The following is a 26,710-nucleotide window of genomic DNA, read 5'->3' on the forward strand; positions in this document are numbered from 1 at the left end:
CCCTGGCGCGGGATCGGCGCAGAACCTGCCCGGGTCGCACGCGTCTCCGCCCCTCGCGGTGCCTCCTCCTTCCTGTCACCTCGGTTCCGCCCTAAGTGAGGAGAAGCCCTGCCGCACCACTCGGGCTTCCCAGGGCGGGGCTGCCCCGTGGGGGAAACTGAGGCCCGGGACCTCGACCAGCGCCTGCGCCGTGCGAGCCCGCGTAGAAATAGGTGCCCGAGGACCCCAGCGCAATGCGAGAGCCCGGCGCAGCCCGGGGGGTCCTGTGGTGAACTCGCATCTGGGCTCTGCAGGCTTGAAGTCCGCTGAGCGCCTGGCGCCTCGCCCCGCACCTCTAGACCCCGAATGCCGGGTCTAGGACCCCCTCGTCGCCCTAGGAAGCTCCCGCTAAGCTTGTTTCTGTTTTTAGGCGCTGGTAGGGGTGCTGTCACCGACATCCTATAGCCGCCGAGAGTGTTTCTGTAGGGTAAACGTGAAGCCTCGGAGCCCCGGCTGTATTCCAGGCATTTTCAGTTGGGTAAGAAGGAACAAAGTCCCTGGAACAAACACGCTCCGCGTGGTTATTTACACACTCGGATGCGTGGAACGGGTTCCACGGCGAGCTCCCATGGTAACCCCGGGCCAGCTCCGTTTCATAAAAGCGTTTTATGTGCCATCATCAGGGCTGCAGCATGGGACTCCTCCCAACCACATTCATTCTGGCGTCCCCGCCCCTTCCCCCCAGGGAGACTCTAATTTATTCCTAAGCTTTATGAATTTTCAAGGGAGAAATAGTTCTTACATCAGGGAAAAAAGGGAGGTTCTGACTCAGCAGCAGACTTGTTGAGACTTGCAAAATGGAAGGGAGAGAGCTTTCCAGGGTAGAGCTCTTTAGAAGCGTTAGAGGAGGAACTAATCCTGTGTATTTCCTTTTGTATAGAAACATTTTACATACAGTATTTGAAGGTCTAGATAAAGAATGACAGAGTGATCCATACAACATGATGAGATGAACTTCATGATCCTGTTTTGTAATTTTAACGTTTTGCTTGATGTTTAGAGAAATGAAACTATTAAATGAATCCTAGAATATAGACTCTTAACCCCCAAAGTAATGGAAGGTAGATTCAGACTTTACTTGATTTTGGTTTACAAGTGAACTAAGATTAAATATTTAATTTTATAAATTACTATACTTTTACTGATGTAGGCAGACTGTACATTTTTGTAAGTCCTCATTCTGTATTTGAATTCTACTTCTGTTCAGTGTCTTAAATTTATATAAATCAAAATAAACACGGTAGAAAGAGAGCAATATTGCCCCAGGGAACTGTATTTCGTGTATAATGTTTATCTCTGCTATCCTGTCCAATGAACCAAGTTTTATGTTGCCTTTACAGTAAGGAAAAAGTATGTTTTTAAGAACTCATAAATGGTTCAGAATTTGGTCAGGTGAATAGAAAATTGGTTCAACTTATTAATCTCAAAATCATTTTTAACAATCAGGCAAAATGTAGAACTGGAGAAGTACTTTTATTCTAAATTACAATGTCTAGAAAATAACTGGAGCTCAGAATTTAAAATATAAATGGTTATTTTCACAGTACATATTGACATCTTATTCATTTTTTAAAAGGTATTGTGCAGGAAAAAAAACTACTTCTGCAACCAAGGAATGTAAAATCTTAAAAACGAATGAATTTTTTTCCAAGTACAGATGTATTTGATTGGAATCATTTGCAGATCCAACAACAAATCTTGAAATAGGGGGAAAATACAGGCATAAACCTTAGCTCTATCATCCATTAACACTGCAGTTAGTAAAGAGGAGAGAGCACATACTTTTAAAAGCTAACTAGTGCCTTTCTGGGCTAGAGTTTTGAACAAAAACAAGATTTATTAGTACTCTGATACTAGTTTTGTTTTAGAGGATTTAGAGCTCTCTGAAGTGGGGAAAAGCCATCAAGTTTATTGTTACATAATAATGTCAAACTTCGTATTAAATACACCAAATTCCAAATCCTGCCAGGGCCTCTACTCACTACTTTTGTGAGGGCACCGTTTTTTTAGAGCAGAAAGTTACTTTCTGACATCTTGTAAGCTGGTGATCTTGCCCTTATTGAAAATATTCAAATGAAACGATTTCCTAGAGTGGGAAGTGGAGTGGGGTAGGAAGAAGGAGCAGCATGTGGTGGGGAGGGACTATAGTCCTCTAGCAGTTTCCATGCCAAGTCTTATGAGTCCATTTTATGATTTTTTTTTTGTTTTTTACGTGAAAATATTTTGACTCATGATCATTAACTAGGACCTTGACTTTGTGTTTGACAGTCCCTTATTCATTTACTCCCACTGTCCTGGGCAAGTGTTTTTAAAAATATTTTTGCTACAACCCAATATACATGCAACAAACTCCTTTTTATAATTTTAATTTTAAAATCACGTTTGATCTCAAATTCCAAAGTTGGTTTTAACACCTTCTATCAGATTATGAGCTGAAATTTAAAACCACTGTCCTAGACGACCATTTCAAACATTCTGCTCTGTCTGAAAACCTCTTGTCACATCTCTCCTACATGCATCTGCTAGCATATAGCACTCTCAGCTGCTGAGCTACATGCTTATTTCACTGAGAAAAGAGAAGCAACCACAGGAGAACTTCCACAGTCTCCATCTGTCCCCGCACACCTTGCCTTCCCTCCCAATACAACGGATGGCCCATCTGTCTGCGCTCCTGTCTAAGGCCAGCCTCTCCGCTGGCGGAGTAGATCCTACCCCTAACCTACTCAAGACATGGGCTCCAACAGTTTTCTCTCTCTCTCCTTCATCATGACCTCTTTCCTCTTGAGGAAACACTTCCATGTGCACAAAAACATGCTTTACTAGTTCTCACCTTTGAAAAATAAAGCCAAAACTTTTTGACCGTATATTCTCCCTCCTTTAGCTACTACCTTCTTTTTCTGCTTTTACATTATGTGAACAACTTGCCCGTTTGACTGAGTGTCTCATAGACACCTCAAATTAAACACATCCAAAATTAAACTCTGCCTCACTAGTCCCAATCCCCGTGGCGCTCCATTGTTCTAGTTCCCATTTGGCACTCCGTTGTTCTAGTTACTCAGGCCAAAAACCCTGGAGTCATTCTTCGCTTCTGTCCTTCTTGCATCATATCCAAGCCATCAGAACATGTTGCTGGTCCTACCTTTAAATTACTGGCATAACCTAGAGATACCGTGGGTTCCAGATTACCACAATAAAGCAAATATCCCAATAAAGCAAGGCAAACCAATTTTTTGGTTTCCCAGTGCATGTAAAAGTTATGTTTATAGTATATTATAGTCTAAACATAACTTGTAATTATGTTTAAATAAGTGCACAATAGCATTATTCTGAAAAACATGCACACATTAATTTAAAAATACTGCTAAAAAGTGCTAATGATCATCTGAGCCTTCAGCAAGTCATAATCTTTTTGTCAGTGGAGGGTTTTGTCTCGACATTCATGGCTGCTGACTGATCAGCATGGTGGTGGCTGAAGGAGGAGGTGGTTGTGGCAATTTCTTAAGACAAAAATGGAGTTTGTCACATAGATTGAATCTCCCTTTCACGAAAAGATTTATCTGTAGCATGCAATGCTGTTTGGTAGCATTGTGTCCACAGAACTTCTTTCAAAATTAGTCCTCTCAAAACCTGCTAATTCTTTATCATCTAAATTTATGTAATATTCTAAACCTTTTCTTTGTCATTTCAACAATGTTCACAGCATCTTCACCAGGAGTAGATTCCATCTCAAGAAACCACTGTCTTTGCTTATCCATGAGCAGCAACTCCTTCGCTATTCAAGTTTCATTGTAATATTGCAGCAATTCAGTCATATCCTCAGGCTCCACTTCTAATTCTAGTTCTCTTGTTATTGTTATCACATATGCAGTCACTTCCTTCACTGAAGTCTCGAACCCCTCGAAGTCATCCAAGAGGGTTGGAATCAGCTTCTTCCAAACTCCAGTTAATGTTGATATTTTGACCTCCCATGAGTCACAGATATTCTGAATGACTGTTAGAATGGTGAATCCCTTATAGAAGGGTTTCAATTTACTTTGCTCTTATCCATCAGAGAAATCACTCTCTATGGCAGCTATAGCCTTATGAAATTTTTTTCTAAAATAATACTTGAGGTCATCCTGGTGACAACTTAGTGATTTTAAATTTTAAAATGAAAATAGAATTATAAAAAGGAGTTTGTTGCATTATTAAAAGAATGGCTTAATAGCAGCTTTATTTCAAAACAATCCCAGCACTTTGGGAGGCCAAGGCGGGCAGGTCACTTGAGGTCAGGAGTTCGAGACCAGCCTTGCCAACATGGTGAAAACCGTTCACTTCTAAAAATACAAAAATTAGCTGGGTGTGGTGGCGCATGCCTGTAATCTCAGCTGGTCAGGAGACTGAGGCAGGAGAATCGCCTAGACCCAGGGGGTGGAGGATGCAGGAAGCTGAGATAGTGCCACTGCGCTCCAGTCTTAGAGCCAGAGCCAGACTTTGTGTCAAAAATAATAATAATAATACTTGAAACTCATAATTACTCTTGAATCCATGGGCTGCAGAATGGATTTGGGCTAGCAGGCATATGAGAACAACAATTATCTTCTTGTACATCAGAGCTCTTGGGTGATCAGGTTCATTGTCAATGAGCAGTAATATCTCAACAGTGGACTTAAAATGTTCAGTAAACTATGCTCTTTCCAAGTTTTGTGGTTCCATTTACCAAGCACAGGCAGAGTAGACTTAGCATAATTCTTAAGGGCCCTAGGATTTTCAGAATGATTAATGAGCATTGGCTTCAAGTTAAGGTCACAAGCTACGTTTGCCCTTAAGAAAAGAGTCTGCCTATCTTTTGAAGCTGGAAGCTAGGCATTGACATCTCCAGCTATGAAAGTCCTAGATGATATCTTCTTCCAACAGAAGGCTGTTTTTCTACAGTGAAAACTTATTATTTAGTATAGCCACCTTCATCAATTACCCAGCTAGATTTCTGGATAACTTGCTGCAGCTTCTCCGTAAGCACTTTCTGTTTTACCTTGCACTTTTATGTTATGAAGATGGCTTCTTAAGCACGAACCCACCTCTGCTAGCTTCTAGCTTTTTTCTTCTGCAGCCTTCATAGAATTCTCTCTCAGCCTTCATAGAATTGAAGAGAGGGCCTTGCTCTGGAATAGGCTTCAGCTTAAGGGAATGTTGTGGCTGGTTTAATCATCTCTATCCAGACCATTCACACTTTTTCTATATCAGCAATAAAGCTGTTTCACTTCCTTATCACTCATGTGTTTGCTGGAATAGCACTTTTAATTTCCTTCATGAACTTTTCCTTTGCAATCACAACTTGGCTAACTACTTGGAGCAAGAGGCCTAGCTTTCAACCTATTTCAGCTTTCCACATACCTTCCTCACTAAGCCTAATTATTTCTAGCTTTTCACTTAAAGTGAGAGACATGTGCCTCTTCCTTTCACTTGAATACTTAGAGGTTATTAGAGTGTTATTAATTGGTCTAATTTCAATATTGTTGTTTCTCAGGGAATAGGGAGGCCTGAAGCCTTTATTGATTAAATTATTGTCTTATATGGTTGTGGTTTGTGGTGCCCCAAAACAATTACACTAGTATCATCAAATATTATGATCACATATCCCCAAAATAGTTATAGTAATAATGACAAAGCTTTAAATAACACAAGAATTACCAAAATGTAACACAGAGACACAAGGTGAGCACATGCTGTTGGGAAAATTGTGCTGATAGACTTGCTTGATGCAGGGTTGCCACAAACCTTCAATTTGTAAAAAACTCGTTATCTGAGAAGCACAAGATAGCAGAACACAATAAAGCGAGGAGTGTCTATATATCCAGAATCCAAGCACTTCACCCCATTCTCACCACAAGCAGCCTGGGCCAGGCTACTGTTACTTCCTGGATCGTTCCTCTCACCCACTAACTCGTATCCCAGCTTCTGATCTTGCCCCTCTCCAGTCTATTCCCAACATAGCAGCCAGGATGATACTTTTGAAATGGAAAACAGGTCATGTCAGCTCCTCTGACTAAATACTTACATTTTCTCAGAATAGAAGTCAAAACATTTTAATAACCAAAACGTTCTTCAGAATCGCTCCTGCCACCAGCCCCTCTGAGAACTTCCCTACAGTGGAATGCTTATTTCTCTAACAGCCCAGGCCAATTCAGCCTTAGGGCCTTTGCCCTTGCAATTCCCACACAGGGAATACTTGTCTCCTAAGTAGCAACTGGGCTCACTTAACCATGTTTTTATCATTTTTTTTTTTTTTTTTTTTTAGTTTCTCTCTCACTTAGGTCTCTGCTAAAAGTCATTTTTCAGTGATGTCTTCCCTGACCACCATTGTAAAATAACAACCCCCCACTCTTTCCCAGCCTTCTTATTCTTTATAAGGTGTTTGTCTTTCCATCTGACCCACTATGTACTTGAACTGTTTATCTGTCCTCTGTTATAAGATCACAAGCCCATGAGGAAAGGTCCATGCCTTGTTTTGTTCACTGTTGTATCCTCAGCACTTACAACAATGCCTTGCACATAGTAGGCTTTCAAGAGTTGGGAAATGCATGCACTGAATAAAGGGATTGTTGAATTAATAAATAGCAATTTTAGGAAATGATAGCTAAAAGAATACAATAGTAATACAAGGGTCTGTTTATAAATTGTTAATTTGCTTTCAGGAGCTATCCAAACACCATGCAGATGCTCCTAGGATTCTTAAACAAGCCAAAAATAATTCCAATCATTGTCAGATATAGGATAAGTGCATGAGGACAGGTAAGTCATCCCAGGACTGTAACACTGGGGAATAGATAACCCTGGAGTACAAGGGGCAAGACTCCTATCTCAGAAGCCTTGAGTTGGTACTCCAGGCTCCAGGAACACAGGGGTTCATTGCAGGAGCTTGAACAAGGAGAGGAATCAAGACCCCAGCTCGTAGAAATGGAACCAGTTTAGGAGGCACTGCAGTTAAGGTCAACTGGATGCCTTACCTCCATGCTGCTGGTTTTCCGTGGCACAACCCATGCCCATGAATGTAATTAACCCCATAGAATGGGAAAACTTTGAGTCTTTAGATGGGAGCTAATTAGTTCTGATTTGGACTTGGAAAAGGAGAAAGTAGAAATTAAGATTCATTCTGACCTTGTCCAACTTCAAGGTGCTTTATTGATGTGGCACTCAAGAATAGTACCACTCTCAGTTACTTCTAGTTCTCCTACTTTTCTAAACCTTCCTTCATAATTTCCTCTGTCACTTTATCCTTATGTATTCTTTACGTGTGAGAGCTCCTTAGGTTTATGTTTCTGGTCCTTTTCTATATTTCTACCTACTTTTTCTAGATGAATTTATTATCATGTTTTCAAACATCATCTAAATGCTAATGTCTTCAGAATCCATCTCTTTAGCCTCATGGTCAAAATCATATTTCCAACTGCCTATTTAACACTTTGACCTGGGTGTCCTTCAGCCACATCAATTCAATGTGTCTATACCTGCATTCAACATCTTCCCCAAAATCTGCTTCTATTTTGCTGCTTGTCTTGATTGACGTCATCATCACACAACCAGTTTCTCAAGCTGACACATGAGTCATCCTCTTCCTTCATCTCTCTCACTCTCCAAAAACAATTGGCAACCATGCTCTGTCAATTATACTGCAGAAATGTTGCTCAAATGTAATTCCTTCTTGCATCTCCACATTCCCCTTGCCTTTCACGTACCTAGAACACAAGTGCCTAGTAAGTATTTGTTGATTAGTAATCGCCCAATGAATGCTGTAAGAAGAAAAGATGAAGAAAAGGAGAAAACAAGGTAAGGAAAGGAAGGAGGGAGATGGAAGGAGGGAACGAGGTAGATGTTTCCAAAGCATGCTTTACAAAGACGTGCCATTCTGTAGCATTGTTAACTAATGTTTACTGGAGAAAAAATAAAATGAATAACCATATTGACAATGACAAAAAAGTTATTTTCCTTGACAATACCAAACTAAAAGTTTCATTCTGGTTATTACAATCTCCATTCTGGTTATTATGCCACGGGATGAACTCATTGACAAAGAAAAATATCAAAAATCTTCCCCGATGACAAAGTGTAGTCCTGAAACATAATAGAAGTTCTCTGTTACCCTTTGTGGCATCAGGGGGATTTATCATCCCACTCCAATACCCCCACCTAGGAGAGAACCTGTCAGCCTCTCCAGTAATTTTTGCCACGATGGTCACTGGGCCCTTACGTAGACTGACTTGCTTCTCTATTGCTACTTATCTTGTAACTTTAAGGCCACGTCAACTTGATTGAATTACAAGTCTTTGGAGGCAGTCGCTATGCCTTATATGTTCTTTAATTTTCCTAGTTCTTATTGATTGATTTATTTATTCAGAAACTCTTTGTCGAGTGCCTACTCTGTACCAGACACTGTGCAAGGCACTATGGGTGTAACTGTGAAAAGAACAGAAAACATATATTATTCTGTGTATCCTCACAGAGACTGTAAATAAATGCTATTGACGTTAGTTATGATAATTCCCAACCCTAATTGTCTGGGCAGAGTCATAAACAGTGAGATTGTAGGTTGAAACTGACTTCCTAAATTGGAATCCTACTTGCGGCAATATGACCTTGCCAGGCTGGTCATGGGTGGAGCCTTGTGATCTCTACAGAATATTGAGGTGAGACAAATCTAACAAGAAGGCAGATAAAATTACACACTGAAGCTCATCTCAACCCTGGCTTGAAATGAGATTTCTATGATTTCCTTTTCTTGTCACAATATACTTTGTGAGTAGATAAAGCAAATCATATTTTTGTTTTATTGTTGGAAAACCAAAGCCCAGAGGTAAAGTTGTTTGCTCGAGATAATTTGCATAGACTGAGATTAATGCCCCCATCTCCTCATTTCTCAGTTTCTTGCTTCATTAGTTGGCCCTCAGGCTAGTGCTAGAAGCAAAGACAAAGAGTGGGTCACTGCTCAGCAAGTACCTGAGCAAAACAGAGTCACAGAGACACATGCTTAAAAATGGTGCTTGGGTATATATATCCTGAGGACTTGAAACCAGTATGTCAAAGTGATGTCTGTACTCCTGTGTTCACTGCAGCATTAGTCACAGTAGCGAAGACACAGAAACAACCTAAGTGTTCACCAACAGATGAATGGGTAAAGCAAATGTAGCATATATACACAGTGGAATACTATTCAGCCTTAAAAAAGAAGGAAATTTGGCTATCTGCAACAACATGGATGAACCCGGAGGATATTATAGAAGTGAAATAAGGCAGGCATGGAAAGGTAAAAACTATGTGTTCTCACTTATATGTGGAATCTAACACAATCAAATTCATGGAAGCTGGGAATAGAATGGTGGCTATTGAGGCCAGGGGCTGGGAGAACAGGGAGATGTTGGTCAAAGGGTACAAAGTTGCAGTTAGATTTAAAATCATATAAGTATTTAAGCTGATGGATATGTTAACTAGCTTGATTTAGTCATTCAACTCTGTATACATGTAACTTCACTGTGTGTTCAATAGTAATATACAATTATAATACCAAAAAATAAAACTTTTTTGTTAAAGCAACAGTCCTTGCTTCTACTAAAAGTTAAGGAGTGGAAGGGATAATCCTTCAAGTCTTCAAAGTGACACCTAGCTACATGAATGACAATTGGTAGTACAGACCTCAGAGCAAAAGCATCTTATTTTCAAAATAACATATCCCACTGAAATTCAGAGATATTCCTCACATATGCTTACTCATTTTTCTCCTATAGTAAGAATGAGGCCTGGCAGTATATATTGGATATATTGTACTTTTTCCACATTGTGGAAAGCTAACCGCGTCAATTGATAAATTATTCTAGGCAGAGAAAAGTGATGCATCTTGACTAAATATTAAATATGTAGACTTTAAGTAGATGAAGAGCATTGCATCTATCAAATTTGACCTTAATTTGTTTAGAATCTTAGAAGATTCAACATTTTAAATGTTTGTTTTGGAAGCTGTGAATGTTCAGTTAGAAAGAAATATCATGAAGCTTAAATGGTAGCAGGCATTATGACCAACCTTTGTACAAGGATTGATTAAATGTAAAGACAAGAGAGGAAAAACATTCGGAGGGAAGAGGGATGTTTGATTTTAGTCCTAGTTAGTGCTTCATTGTCAGTGCTAGCAATTCACTTTTGCTGTCTCCTTTTTTTCATTGGACTTGAGAAAGGATTATAGAACTTTATGTCATCTCACATCCAAAATTCATTTATAGTATAAGCCATTGTACTAACATTGGAGTACATAATTCATAACAATAAGAAAAAACATAGACTTCAATTTTCAATAGAAAAAAAATAGACAAACTGGTACAGAGAACAAGAAACTCTTAAGATTGTCATAAGGACATAAATCGTATATATGAAAATACCATTGTTTGTAGGCCCACAGTTGATGTATATTCATCCCATATTAAGAGATAGGGAGGAGTGATATGATGGACACACCAGAGCTAGAGTCAGAGACCTGGCTTTTAGTCCAACTTCCTCTGTTACTATGTAACTTTGGCAATTAAACTTTGGGAACCTCAGTATTCTCATCTGTGAAGGTAAAGACAAACATTACCTGTGAAGCGAGGGCTATGGTGATGATAATTAGCAATATTTTAAATAGAGAGTCTTCTACAGTGTTTGACACAAAATAGATGTTTAAACAAACTAACAAAACACCTTAGCTGTCATCTACTATGCAGTTCAAGGTAAAGAGCAGATGAGAAAGCCAGCTTGAACACAGTGGTAGTCCTGGAGAATGGATAACCAAAGCAAAAACAAAGCAAAACAGTTACCAGACAACATGGGGGCTGGTAATGGCAGTGAAATCCTTGATTGCTAGCAGTGGAAGGAGATATCCAAATAAAAAATGAGAAAAATTAAAAAAGCTAAATTCCTCTTAGATCTGGAAAACAGAAAAAATTTCTGAAAGTTAAATGTTAAACATATTCAATGACTGTTTAATCCCTCTAAGGAAGACCAGAGACCAATTATGCAATTAGGGCAAACTCTGACTTTAAGGATTATTCCTGAATCCCACTACCAGTTCTGACACCTATGGGGTAGGTTATGTTTACCTGGGCATGTTAACCGTTCTCATTCTCTGTTTTCTGCTCTGATAAATAACATAGAGAAATATGTATGAAAACACCAAATGCTGTTAGAACACTGATCTTCAAACTAGGATATGTCTAGACCATTGTGGTCCAATAGAAATATAACATAAGCCATAAATGTGAGCTATATATGTAATGTGAACTTTTCTAGTAGCCACATTTTATTTTTTAGAGACAGGGTGTGGCTCAGTTGCCCAGGCTAGAGTGCAGTGGTGTGATCATAGCTCATTGCAACCTCCCACCTCAGCTTCCCAAGTAGCTAGGACTCAGACGTGCACTGCAATGCCTACCTAATTTTCAAAAAAAGTTTTTGTAGAGATGAGGCCTCGATATGTTGCCCATGCTGGTCTCCAACTCTTGTACTAAAGCTAGCTTCCTGCTTTGGCCTCCCAAACTGCTGGAATTACAGGTGTGCACTGGCCACATTTTAAAAATTAAAAAGGTACAGGTGAAATTAACTTGAGTAATGTGTTTTATTTAAATCAATATATGCAAATAATTATTATTTCACCATACAATTGATACACAAGTTATTGCTACTTTACTGCTTTTTCTCCATCTGTTAAGATGATTGTAGTTTTTGGTTTATTGTATTAATATAGTATATTAAATTGGTTGATTTTCATGTTTTAAGCCAACCTTGTATTCCCTGGATGCATTTCATTTGGTTATGGTGTATAATCCTTTTTATATGTTACTGAATTTGGATTGCAAGCAATTTGTTGAGATTATTGGCATGTATGTTTATGGGGGTTATCAGCTTGTAGTGTTTTTTTTCTTGTGATGTTTTCATCTGTTTTTGGTATTAGAGTAAGTAATACTGATCTCATAGAATGAGTTGGGAAGTATTACTTCTTATAATTTTTTGTTAAGAGTGTGTGAAGGATTGGTATTAATTTTTCTTTAAGTTTGTGGTAGAATTGATGAGTAAAGCCATTTGGGCCTAGACTTTCCTTGTGGAAAGTTTAAAAATTGTTAATTCAATTTGTGTTTGTTATAAGTCTATTCAGACTTTTCATTTCTTCTTATTTTAGTAGAAGTTGTTGGTGTTTGCGAATTTGTTTATTTCATCTAGGCTTTCTAATTTGTTGATATATAATTGTTAATGGCATTCTCTTTTTAAAAAAGTTATTATTTACTTATTTTTTTAAATTAATTTTTTTCTAGAGATGGTGCCTTGCGTTGTTGCCGGGCTGGTCTTGAATTCCTGGCTTCAAGTGATCCTCCTGCCTTGGCCTCCCAACGTGCTGGAATTACAGATGTGAGCCACTGCATCCTGTCCATAGTGTTCTCTTCTAATCCTTTTTATTTCTATGAGGTTGGTGCTGAGATCCCCTGTTTTATTCCTGATTTTAATAATTTGATTCCTCTTTTCTTGTTCAGCCTCACTAAGCTTTCATTAATTTTACTGATTTTTTAAATAAGTAACTTTTGATTTCATTGATGTTTGCTCTTTATTATCTATTTCATTTATTTGTGGTTTAATATTTATAATGTTATTTATTCTGCTTGCTTTGGTTTTAGTTTATTCTTCTTTGGTAGTTTTGTAAGATAGAAGTTTAGATCATTAATTTGAGATTTTCCTTCTTTTCATAATAAACATTACAGCTACAAATTTCTCTCTGATTACTGCTTAAGCTGTATCTAATAAGTTCTGGTATGTTGTGTTTTTGGTCTCATTAATCTCAAATAATTTTCTGATTTGCCTGGTACATTTTAAAACCATTTTTTATTTAAAAGTGTTTAGATTACTTTTTACATATTTGTGTTTTCCAAATGTATTTGTTATTGTGACCTTTAAATGTATTCCTTGGTGGTCAAAGAACATCCTTTGTGTGATTTAACAGTCTTTAAACTTATTGAGTTTTTTTTAATGGTCTCTTCACATGTGCTTTATCATGGAGAATTTTCACTGTATACTTGAGAAGAATGTGTACTCTGCTATTTTTAGAGTTTTCTATAGATAAGTTATATCTAGTTAGTTTATAGTGTTGTTCAAGTCTTCAGCCACTATTGGAAGCAGGTTATTGATGTTTCCACTTATTATTGTTAAATGTCTAAATGTTTCCACTTATTATTGTTAAAAGTCTAATGTTTCAACTTATGTATTTTACTTCATGTTTTAGGAGGCTCTGTTGTTAGGTGCATTTATGTTTTTGTTGTTGTCTTCCTGATGAATTGACCCTTTTATCATTATGTCTTTTTTGACTCTAGTAACAAATCTTGTCTTAAAGCCCATGTTGTCTGATACTAGTATAGCCACTCCAGTTCTCTTTTGAATACTCTTTGTATGGTGTACAATTTTCTAATTTTTCACTTTGGACTTACTTATATCTTTGAATCTAGTGTGTCTATTGTAGATGGCATATGAGTGAATTGTGTTTGCTTCGTTCTGCATTCTCTATCTTTTGACTGGAGAGAGATATGCATTTTTATTAGAGGAATGATATAGTCATTATTTGATAAATTGCACATTCATTGCTTTATTAAAGTTAGTTGATAAGAATTATCCTATTAATTTATATTCCTCTTATAATTGATGAGATGCATTACTTTTATTAGATCTATTTTAAGTTTGACGTCCTTTCATAATCTGTCTTATAGGATTCATTTTGTAACTTATTTCTCAATGTTTGTGGGTTTTGTTGATTTTTGTTTTTGAGATGGAGTCTCGCTGTGTTGCCCAGGCTGGAGGGCAGGGTTGTGATCTCAGCTCACTGCAACCTCTGCCTCCTGAGTTCAAGCAATTCTCTGGCCTCAGCATCCTGCGTAGCTGGGATTACAGGTGTCCAACACCACACGCAGCTAATTTTTGCCATGTTGGTCAGGCTGGTCTCGAACTCCTGACCTCAAGTGATATGCCTGCCTTGGCCTCCCAAAATATTGGAATTACAGATGTGAGCCATCGTGCCCAGCCTCCATGTTTTAATAACATTCTTTGCAATGCAAATTAATACATTTGTTTGAATTGAAAAATAAAGGCAGAATTTTTCTGGAGGGAAAGTACAATTTGGCTTACTGGTTTGCCAATATATGTAGTACACATGTTCCATAAATTGAGCTAAATATGAAGGACCAGAGTTTTGATTTTATATAAATGTATAAAATTCAAGGGCAAAGTATAATGCAAATGTGAGTTCAAAGAAAAAATATCTGAAATTTTTAAATTAAAACATCTTTCTCATTAAAAAGGATAGTCATGGGTATCAGATTGTTATGATATTCAGATTTCATTAAATACATTAAAAATAATAGTAATTTAAAGTGACAAAACAAAATATGTACTGAAATTATATCCTTTGCAACAATTATTTCAATTTACAATATTTTTAGAGAACTTAAAATGTATGTATGAGACATCTAAAAGTGTTCAAATATGCAAGCTATGTTTTGGAAAATTTTCAGTTTCTTTGAGTAATTCTTAGGGGAAAAAGTTTGAAGAATAGGTTAAAACACTCCAAACTCATAGTCTCTAGTTGCCTTAGTTACTACTATATTCCCAGTACCAATCACAGCCCCATGATTGAATGAGTGAATTAATGTGTTAAGTGCCCTGAATGGTATCATTGCATTTTACATACTTGCTGGCTAAAGAAAGGACAACCTGGGAGGCTGATGTTTTCCTACCTAGGTTAAGTAATTAGATAGTAGGTAGAGAGCTGGGTCTTGATGTAAATGGGGAAAGGAAAGGGATACCTACAATCCTGACTCTCTTCCAGACAGCCCTGGATGGCTACGTTTACCTTTGGCAGACTCTAGATAATGAGAGTAAGATTAGGACCTAGACTTAAGAGAGCTCAACAAAGTGTTAAGATCCATACACAGCAATTACCTTGAATTCTACACACTTTCTTGGAGCATGTACTTGTTGCCTGGCACTCTTTGTGAGGCACTGGGCATGGAAAGATGAAGACGACACAGTACCTGGGACGTATACTTAAAGAAAGAGGTCTGATGAAGCAGGATAAATGCTGTAAGAGGAACATATCATGTTATTGGTTCAAGTACTGGAAACTGCAGTTATTTGACCACTTTGACCTACCAAAAACTGGTAACTCATATGGTTTAACCTACATGTTATATGCAAATCCATGTGAAAGAATAATAAGTCTTGAGGAATTTATTAAGAAGGGCAAATGATGTGCAGTCGGTGGCATTTGAGCTGTACATTGGAAGATGAGTGGATGGATAGGTGGCAGGTGGGGCATTTGAGAGAACATAACCAACAAGAGCAAAAGTGGAGAGTAATGGAAGATGCAGATGCCATCTAGAAAAGGACACTGAGTGTTCTTTGCGTTGAGATCTGGGAAATAAGATAAGAGTGGAAAGAGCCTCAGACGTATGTTAAGAGTGCTGCAGGCCCAAGAAGACACTGTTCCACAAGCAAAGGCAGGCTACCAAAACTTTTTTTAGAGGGAGTATTGTTAACAGATAAAAATTTTTAGAGCGCCTTAGGTGGCTGCATGGGGAATGGGTTGCAGATAAGGAGATTGAAACTGGAGGCACTGAGATACTTAGCAGGTGGCTGCAATAGTTAAGGTGAATATAGTAGATGTATACGGGAGTTGAGGAGTGGGCATGTTTCTCTGATGTAATTGTCATAGTTTGGCCAATTATTAGGTTTGAGGGGTTAGTTGAAAGAGGTACAGGTTGAGGAGTGTTGGGGGAGGCGGGGAAGAGTAAGCTAAGTGAAGATATCAGAGAGTAAGAGTAGGGTTTTGGTCTATGGATCTTGGTTTTTGTTGGTATGCAGTTGATAGCTGAGGCCGTGAAAGTGTATGGGATTATCGGGCAAACTTACCTAGGGAGAGCAGGGAAACGGAATAAGGGCAAAAGGGCAGAGGGGGGAGTTAGGGATGAAACTGTACCTTGTACTTTGCCTCATTTTATCTCTGTCACAGCACTTGTTTATGTGAGTGTCCACTCTTCACAAGTTTGTGAGATCTCCAAAGATGGGTAGGAGCTAGATCTTATCCATTCTTTAGAATCCTCAAAGCTCCACTATACTCAAAAGGTAGCTACTTAAAGAAGTGCTTGCTGGATCATACTCTTATTTTCTAGGTTTTAGGCATTGTTCTAAGTGCCACGTAGGTGCCATTCCATTTCACACTTCATAATAGCTTTATAAATTGATGCTATTATTAGCCCCATTTTACAGATAAGGAAACTGAAGCATGAACTCATTCAAGGACACAATCAATAAGTAAGAGCCTGGATTTAAACTCAGACAGTCTAAAACTAGAGGCCACTGAGTACTAAAGTCTCTGCTATAGAATGAGTGGGATCAGAGGAACTTCTGTTTAGTACTTTGCAGCTTAGAATTGCTTTCATAAGCAATTCCAGTGTCCTCAAGGTAACTTTGTAAGATGGAGGGAGAGGGTAATACTATTATCTGTATTTGATTTGTGAGTAAATGAAAGCTAAAGTCAAGTATGTTCATGAAAACACAACAGTAAGTGGCAAAATCACCACTGTCTTCCGAGTTATATTCCTGTGTTCTGTTCACTCCATCTTGTTTCCTGTGAATCCAGTTGTCTACCCTATTGCTCAACAAGATAAAATGTCTGAGCTGGTGGCTGGAGGCTGGAGGAAGAATCTGGAGAGAGAGACAGACTGTGGAAAAGGCATAGAAAGACCTTTGAACTAGCAGAACGTATTTCTTTGGGGGATGTAGGAACTTCATTCTAGTAAGACTACAAGATATCAAACTTACTTGTGAATTCTAACATAGTCTCTTTCATTAATAATCAAGAATGTTTGAAATTTAAGTACAAACTGTGTATAGAAATGATTGGTTTGTTGGTTGTAAATGTAAACAGAGATAATTTACTAACTTGTTATTTCTTCTTCCTTGCTGAGGACATACTGTAACTTTTCCTTAGGCATGACATCAGAGGTCTCTATACTGTCTAAAGGATTCAGTCTCTTTGGAGCCTTCTGTAGTTCATTTACTGTAGAGGATAAGATTTACCCTCTTCACTGGAGAATGGAAACAAGAATGATGGATTCTCAACTTCTATAGGCATTTGATTTACCTAATCCTCTACCACACATAGATTTTTTTTTTTTTGATGGCTAGTCTCTTAGCTAGGAGCAACTCACTAAAGATTTCAAAGGAACTGAAAATGAGATTGATAATAAGCTTTATACTTGTGTTCAGCTCATTTTAGTTCAGAAAAAAAATTCCCATACATCTGACAGATACTGCCTTATTTGAAATTTAGAAATCTAAGGCAAGGTTGTCCTGCCATTTCTCTGCCATTACACAAGATTGGTTATCTTGCCAAGTTTCACTGTTGCTAATATAGACTCTGAAGCAACAAATATTACAAAGGATTTATAGAAGAGAAATCTCCTGTTTTGTAAGTTAAATGTAGACTTGTTTATTCATATGAATGGTGAAAGTATATTCTCTCTATGGCCAATATGTTTAGGCCCTTAACTTATAAAATAAGCAATGTTATAGAAATTAAAACAGAGTAACCTACATTCTTGTTTAGGGAAGGATAGAAGGAAGGAAGAAAATTCAGTAATTCTTTCCTCTAATAGTCACATTTATAATATTAACAATTTATAATATAAACTATTAACATTTATGTCATTCTCTCCATGTGCAAGGCATTATTCTGAACATTCAGTACCCTTTTCAAATCCATGATAAATATTACTATTGTCTTCATTTCAAAGGCGAGTGAACTAAGGCACAGAGGTGTTAGGCAGCTTGCCTGAAACCACAGAGCTAATAGTAGAAACAGTATCCCAGAGTTCCTGCTCTTAATTTACTGTGCTGAAATTTTTGTGAGTCTCATAATTTTGTCTCCACTAAACTGGAGAAGACTTCCAAGAGGCGGCAACAGTTTAGAAAATCTTTGTTTTTTGTGAGGATTTGTGGTGTTTGGTTTTCTTATTTTTTGGTTTGTTTGTTTGTTTGTTTGTTTGTTTGTTTTTGAGACAGGGTCTTTCTCTGTCACCCGCGATGGAGTGCAGTGCTGTAGTCTCAGCTCACTGCTGTCTCCGCCTTCCAGACTCAAGTGATCCTGTCACCTCAGCCTCCTGAGTGAAGATCTTTGAAAGATGGGAGTTAATTTAATTAAGAATGGAAATCTAGAGAATTTCAGTGTTTGAAAGTAAACTTCTGATTCTAACCGAAATCCGGAACAGTGCTTCTTCATGAAGCAGAGATGTGATGCTGCATTAACTTTATGAGAAACTGGGCTGGTGTCAGCATGGTTTTTCTGTTGATCTTATTGAAACCAGGGGCCACAGATTTTCATTTATACATTCATGCTCATTGTTGGTGTCCTTCCTCTAGGTCATATACTCTACAAATGGATGTTGTTTCTTTTTTCCTTCCCTCCCTTCCTTCCATTCTCTAAGTCAATGAAATCAGTTAAATGAGCCAGGCTCTGTGTCAGGGGCTGATGCATAAATAAATAAATAAACAAATAAATAAATAAGACAAGTGCTCTGGCCTTTAAGGAGGCTCAATGATGGTTGTTTGTTTTGTTTTGTTTTGTTTTGAGACAGAGTCTTGCTCTATCACCCAGACTAGAGTGCAGTGGTGTGATCTCGGCTCACTGCAAGCTCCGCCTCCTGAGTTCACGCCATTCTCCTGCCTCAGCCTTCCAAGTAGCTGGGATTACAGGTGCCCACCACCACACCCGGCTAACTTTTTGTATTTTTTAGTAGAGACGGGGTTTCACGGTGTTAGTCAGGATGGTCTCTATCTCCTGACCTCATGATCCGGCCGCCTAGGCCTCCCAAAGTGCTGGGATTACAGGCGTGAGCCACCGCGCCCGGCCTCAATGATGGTTTTAAATGGCCCTCTGTTCATGGTGTAAGCAGCTAAAAAACAGGGAATTGTTACTTCAACCTGGGGCATTGGGGAAAGGCTTCAATGGAAAAGCTTAGTACTTGAGTTGAATCTTAAAAGATGTGTAGGTTGGGGGTGAGATGGTCAGAGGGAAATAGGAAGAACATTCTAGGAAGAGGTGTCGGCAAGAATAGCCAAGCCTTGGAGGAGGCAAATAGTAGGACATGTTATGGAAAGGGAAGAGGGTGTTGCCTAGATGGAGCAAGGGGGTGAGGTGAGGCCGTTTGAGCAAGGCTAGAGAAGTAGGGGGAGTCAAACCAGTCGAGACAGAGGGATTCATCACTGAAAATTCACTTCCAGGACCTGCACCTAACACAGGATTTGTATATGGTTATAATTTGAACATTCCCAGCAGTTTGTCGTGTAATATCTGGGATTCAGGGCTTCAGGGATGCTGGATACTTTTACTAACATATTCTATGGTGTTTTATATAGGTCCTGGCAAGATTATCATATTGTTTTCTATGATGACAAATAGCTAATATGAAATGAGGATTAGTTTGATCTTTCATATAAGGTCTAGAGAATGTTTCTTCACAGTTACCCCAGACCTTTGGTATAGCATGTGTTTTTCAGTTCTAATGCAAAAGTATGTTACTCAGATTGAATATTAATGACTAGTAATATTCATTCCAAGTACCTATTTTCATCAAATTTCTTTTTTTAACTTTTAAGTTCAGGAGTACATGTGCAGGTTTGTTACATAGGTTAACTCGTGTCATGGGGGTTTGTTGTACAAATTATTTCATAGGTATTAAGCCTAGTATCTATTAGTTATTTTTCCTGATCTTCTCCCTCCTCCCACCCGCCACTCTCCAGTAGGTCCAGGGGTCTGTTGTTCCCCTCTCTGTGTCCATGTGTTCTCATCATTTAGCTCCCACCTATAAGTGAAGATATGTGGCATTTGGTTTTTTCTGCCTGCGTTAGTTTGCTAAGGATAATGGCCTCTAGCTCCATCCATGTTCCTGCAAAGGACATGATCTTGTTTTTTTATGGCTGCATAGTATTTCATGGTGTGTATGTACCACATGTTCTTCAGTCTACCATTGATGGGCAGTTAGGTTGATTCCATGTCTTTGTTGTTGTGAATAGTGCTACAGGGAACATACACGTGCATGTGCCTTTATGATAGAACGACTTACATTCTGTTGGGTATACACCCAGTAATGGGATTTCTGGGTCTAATGGTAGTTCTGTTTTTAGCTCTTTGAGGAATTGCCACACTGCTTTCTGCAGTGTTTGAACCTAATTTACATTCCCAGCAACAGTTCCATCAAATTTCCCAAAATAATAAATATGTAATACCTGTGATATGCCAGACAATATTACACGCATTTTACTAACAACACAATGAGAGATAGGCATCTTCATTATCCCTAGTTGATAAATGAGGAAACAGTAGTTGAGTAACTTGCCCAAAGTTATAAGCTAGTGAATGTTGGAGATGGTAATTGTGCGCAGGCAACTTACTCCAGAGATGTAAGCCCTGATTATCATTTATCTACTCTTCCAATTTATATATTTTTTTCAAACTAAATCACTGGACAGATTTTTAAATTCTTTTGACCACTTGTTTAATTGACATGACACAATATTACATGAATATAATTCACATACACAAACATTACATGCCTATATATGATATGTGATAGTTATTATAGATCAGTAGTTCTCAACCCTGGATATAGATTGAAATCATAAAGTGAGGGAGGTTTTTTTTTTTGTTTGTTTCAGTTTGTTTTGAGACGAGGTCTCATGCTGTTGCCCAGGCTGGAGTGCAGTGGCATGAACAAGGCTCATTGCAGCCTCCATCTCCTGGGCTCAAGCCATCCTCCTGCCTCAGCCTCCCAAGTAGCTGGGACTTTAGGTGCACTCCACCATGCCTGGCTAATTTTTAAAATTTTTTGTACAGACAAGGCCTCACCTTGTTGCCCAAGCTGGTCTCGACTTTGGGGCTCAAGCAGTCCTCCTGCCTTGGCCTCCCAAAGCGCTGAGATTACAGGTGTGAGCCACTGCACCTGGCCCATGTGATGAATTTTTTTAAAAACTGTTATTGGCTTAAGCCCCACCTCCAGAGATTTGGATGTAATTGCTTTCAGTGAAGCCTGGACATCAACATTTTAAAAACTCCCCAGGTGATTCTAATATTCATCTGGGGTTGAGAACCACTGTACAGACCAATCATTTATGGTTTACTTCAGGCACTGTACTATACATTTTACACACATTAATTGTCATTTCACGTGACAACATGATTAGATAGGGTATAATTATTGGTGTTTTACGGATGTGGAAGTTGGGGAACCAAGGGGTTATATAATTTGCCCAAGTTCACACAGCTAGTAAATTGCAGAGACAATGTATAGGGTAAAACTGCATTTTCTTAGTTGTAACTACCATGCATAAAAATCAACCTGTGTCATAAATTAATTTATCAGCATTCTGGAATATATATGTTTGTATGTACATGCTAAAACTCTTAAAATCTGAATAATTTAACCAATTTTCCATTTGGTCTGTTAAAAATACCTTTGAAACTAAATTATATATCCATTTCTATTATATACAATACAATATATATTTTATATTATATAATATATTGTTATATATGCCGTGTATTTCTAATATTAACCTTTTCATTTCATCTTTTCTACTTCTACATATGAATATGTAAAACATTCTAAATAAGCTTTCAAATACATGAGTAACTTTTAACAACTACTGGTTGTTAATATTTCTATTGAGAAGAAAATAATATAAAAGCCATTTATCCTTAGTGAAAAAATCTTAGGTTACCCTTTGTGAAGAATGTCCTAACCACAAGCAGCATCCAACAGCTAATATTTGAGCACATGTTTGCTACTATGCCAAGTACAGTGTCTACTACTTTCTATGTATTATTTCATTTAATATATTCAATGCATTAACTCACCTCACCTCCTCTCTGTATTTAAAACTTCCACGTTTGCTTATCTAGCTCAGGGACTCCCTTCTGAGGTATGAGCTGCTTATTCGACTACCTACTTGATGTCTTCCCTCAGATGTTTGAGAGGTACCCCAAATATAACGTGTCCAAAATGAAGCTCTCAATTTTCCTCCATTTATTTTTTGTTTCCTCAGTCTTTTCCATCTCAGTAAATGGCTCACCATCTACCCAGTGGCTTCATGCCAGAGAGCTAGGACACATCTTACATTTTTTTTTCTTAGCTTCCAAAATGATCTTGTTGGTTTCATCTCCAAAGTGTATCTCAAATCCATCCATTTCTTTCTATTGGCACTGCCGCCACTGTAGTCCCATCCATCAATATCTCTTGACAGAACCTTATTATAACCTCCTAACGGGTTCTCTTGTTTCCACTGTTGTTCTCTTATAATTCATTCTTTACCCAGTTGCCCGTGTTGCATCCAATTCATCCTTTTTTTTAAAAGTCATCCAGTGGTTTATTTGGTCTAGTCTACAAGGCCCTGTGTCTACCATCAACTTGAGACCACTCAACCTCTCACGCATCATGCTCAACTATTCTGGTTGTTCAGTTCTTCAAACACTCCAAACTTTGCTCTGACTTAGAGTTTCTGGGCTTGCTGCTGTCTTGGCCCAGCTGACTCTTCTTCCAACTGTGTGGCTGACTCCTCATCTTTCAGATTTCATCTAAGATTTATTTCCTCCTAGAGACCTTCATGGGCTGTCCTCTCTAAAGTGTCCTCCTTTTCAGGCCATCTTTTATTTCCTCAGAAGTATTGCTCACCAATATGTAAGATTTAATTCATTTATTTATTTTATTTTCTATTTCATTTGAATATGAGATCCACGGTACACTCAGATATGCACTGTTTGACTTATTCCCAGCTAGTTACTTAGCATGTAGCACAAAATATGCTCACAATAGAAGATAGTTTAGTTTTATGTTAAATGAATATAAATGTCATGAATCTTTAATATGCAATAAAAACATAATAATCTCTCCCTGAGATTTTAAGAGAAAAAGTTAGACTAATGGTTCCCAAACTCTATTTTATGTAGTAATAAAATAAGAGGGAAAAAAAGGAAGAGCGAAAATTATGTTGTGAAGATTCTGCTATTGTTGTTAAGTAAGTTTAGTTATAAACAAGAAAATCGCCATACTTTCTATGTCTACCATCATGGTACCAGACAGAATGGTGGAGAGCTAAAAGCATTCTAGGCCAAAGACTGCATCTATAAAGGCACAAAAATGGAGATAGTATGGTGGCTTGGAGTAAAATCAGTAAGAATAGTTGGAAGAAAGTGACCAATAACAAGTTTGAAGAAGTTAACAGGTTTAGATGATGGAGAGTTTTATATACATGAGAAAGCATTTGGACTTAACTCTATAGGGAGTGTGAAGTTCTATATAAAACAGCTTTCAATGGGAAAATGATGTGGTCCAATTTGTATTGAAAAATTACTTTGTGGCCAATATGGCAAATGGTTTGGAGGGAGATGAAATACAAATCAGAGAATCCAGTCAGAAGGCTGTTGGTATAACCCAAGAGTGAGATGGTAGGTCAGGCTTGAAATGAGGAGATGGCATTGAGGATGAAGGTGAAGAAACTGGTCTTTGTTATTAGCAAAATCGCAAAAATTCTTGAAATGATTGCCATGAGGTTCCAATTGACTACTGTTTCCAGTTCTGGCTTTTATCTTCTACCTATGAGATTTCAAATGAATTTCCATGTTGCATATGAGTTGGCCTCATATCTTCCTTTTTTTTTTTTTTTTGCAAATGTATCTTAAAGAAAACCATTACACTATAGAACATTCATTGTGAGGATTTAAAGAAGAAATGGATGTGAAAGCACTTTTAAAGTACTATACAAATGGAAGCTATTTTTATTACCAGTAGGTCAATTTAGTTTACAAAGAGAAAAATCACTTTCTAGCATGTAAGCTCTGGTAAGCAAAGTCCCTAGGCAAAATGAATCATTCTTATAACCATAGCACTTTTTTGTACTTCTATCATAACACCTCCATTAATTATAAATTGTTTATGCATTGGTTTTTTTCATAATGTATAAATTCTTTGGAGGCAGAGACAGAAGAGTCTTATGAATCATGCATCCTGGTTTGTGGTAGACAGTAAATGGTCAGCAAATGTTAATTGCATGCATGAATGAATGATTAGTTCACAGGAAAGGATAAAGTCAGGTAGCAGGGAGCTGGTACAGACATCAGAGATTAAATAAATAATAGGGCAAACATATTAAAGTGAAAAGATTTAGTGTTATTAATGATCATGTATTCAATTTTAGTTTATAAGATATGTATAGTGTGTATAGTATATATACTGGTATATATATGTGTGTGTGTGTGTGTGTACATATATATCTTGTAGACTGTACTACAAGACTATATGCCAAAATACTGTATCAACTTGCTGTATATAAAGTTATTTTGTAATGCTGATAATTAAAAATCCTTTTGCGATATTTGTTTATCCATTCATTCGGCAAATCTGTTTCCAATGCCTGATAAGTACAAAGCACTGTGTGGACATGTTCCTATTCTCAAGAGGTTTGTTATGCAGTAGGAAGGAGAGGAAGGCCTGCTCTCTGCCAAACACTCTCCTAGGAGTTTTGCACAATCCGTTGAGTATTCTTTATATTTTTGACAGCTCTGAGAGGTCAGCATTATTACACCCATATTACAAATAAGAAACCTCAACACATGGACACAGGGAGGGGAACATCACACACTGGGGCCTGTCGGGGGTTTGGGGGCTAGGGGAGGGATAGCATTAGGAGAAATACCTAAGATAGATGACGAGTTGATGGGTGAAGCAAGCCACCATGGCACGTTTATACCTATGTAACAAACCTGCATGTTCTGCACATGTATCGTAGAACTTTAAGTATAATAAAAAATAATAAAATAAAATAAAATAAGAAACCTCAGCTAAGAGAATATTATTAATTTAGCTGAGACCACAGAGCTAGGAAGAGGCAGAGGCAGGTCGATTGATAACAAGGAAGAACATCAAGGCTTATTTCTTTTTCAGAGTCTGGATCCATTGCAGCAATTTTGAAATTAACAAATAGTAAGGGAAGGCCAACAAGGACAGATGTATAAAAGTAATGAATCATAACAAGAGCTTCATCCTCATGGAATTACTGGTTTAGTAGAACAATTTAGGAAAATGAATACAATCATTAGGTGGATCTTAACCAAAGATGGTCAGATCATTGGGGGAAAAGCTCTCAGAAAATGAGCAGCATCTAGGTGTCATATGAAAGTGTTCTGGGCTTGGAGGGCCAGAAGATCACTGTTTACGACATCACTGCAGTTCTAGTTGTGTGCTGGTGGGAAAGACACTGAAATTTCTTGACCTTACTGCCCTAATTTGTTAAATATAAGAAATAATAGAGCTTTCTACCTTATTTTAAGAATTAATGAGTGGAGGTATGGGAAAGCAGTTTCTAAAATGCATTACAAATTTATGATTAAGAAAACCAATTTTACAGAAACAAATTTTTGGTGTAAGAGCCATCAAATAAGAGAAAGCATAAAGAAGTGAGTTGTACATTCTTATCCCTAGTAACATGGTGTCTGTTACAGAGTAAGTGCTTAATAAATACTTTTTGAGCTTAGCTCCTAAATGACTGAAAGACACAAGAGAAAATCAGATTCTCTCTCTTCAAGTGAGTGGGAAGACATGTTACATCCAACTTCTTGTAACCTATTCCAGACACCAAACAGTTGTCAATAAATATTACTTATAATCTAAAATGCTGATTAAATTGGGTCTTCTTTGTCAATTTGATTGATTGAGATGCATATGTACATATGTGTTGCAGAGATGCATGTACATGACTGTGTGTATGTGTCTAAAAGAATATACTTGGGAGTTCTGGTGAACTGTCCTCATATTTGTTTGGTTCTGTTAAGTATCTAATTCCTTTCTATTGGTGAGGGTTGGAAGCATGCAGCACAAATTGGGGTCTAGAGTAGTACCATATATTTTCCATGGATACTTACATTCAGCAGATATTATAGACATTCATTAAAGGGATAAAGTTTAAGCCTGGTAATGCTATACACTAGCCAGAGAGAGAATTTATTTGAGGAAGGCTGGTTTACTTAGCACCATCAAACCACATATTCATAGTTATCAATCTTCCTACCAAAAATACCTTTAAATTAGATAGATGACTATACATACACATGCCTTTGCTAAGAATGTGGCCAATACTCACCTACAAATCTTAATCTTGTAAGGAATAACAATAAGATTACTAAACATACGAAATCTTTATTCTACTTTAACATTTCATTCAATGTCATTTAAATGTGTTTTTATAAGATGTTATTAAGAATAAATGTTTAGAACCTCTGCCTCCTTGAAGATAGAGTAGATTATTTGCCCCTCTTCCTCCCACTAAGGACAACAAATAACCCTGAATATTATATACAAAACAAAAATCTAAAAGTCCAAAAGGTAAAGAAAAGAAGGATAACCATCTAGGCATCTTGGAACCCAAGGGACAGTAAGGCCCTTTGATTTCCTTTTTGCCTTGTATATCCCAGAATTGGAGGTGGAGAATCTAGAACTCTGTAAATGCTAACATGTTCAAACAAACAAACAAACAAACAAACAAAGCCCAAACAAAAGTCTGCTCTATGTAAAAAAAAAAAAAAAAAAAAAAG

Source organism: Mandrillus leucophaeus, unplaced genomic scaffold (genome assembly GCF_000951045.1).
Source record: "Mandrillus leucophaeus isolate KB7577 unplaced genomic scaffold, Mleu.le_1.0 Scaffold261, whole genome shotgun sequence".
Lineage (NCBI taxonomy): Eukaryota > Metazoa > Chordata > Mammalia > Primates > Cercopithecidae > Mandrillus > Mandrillus leucophaeus.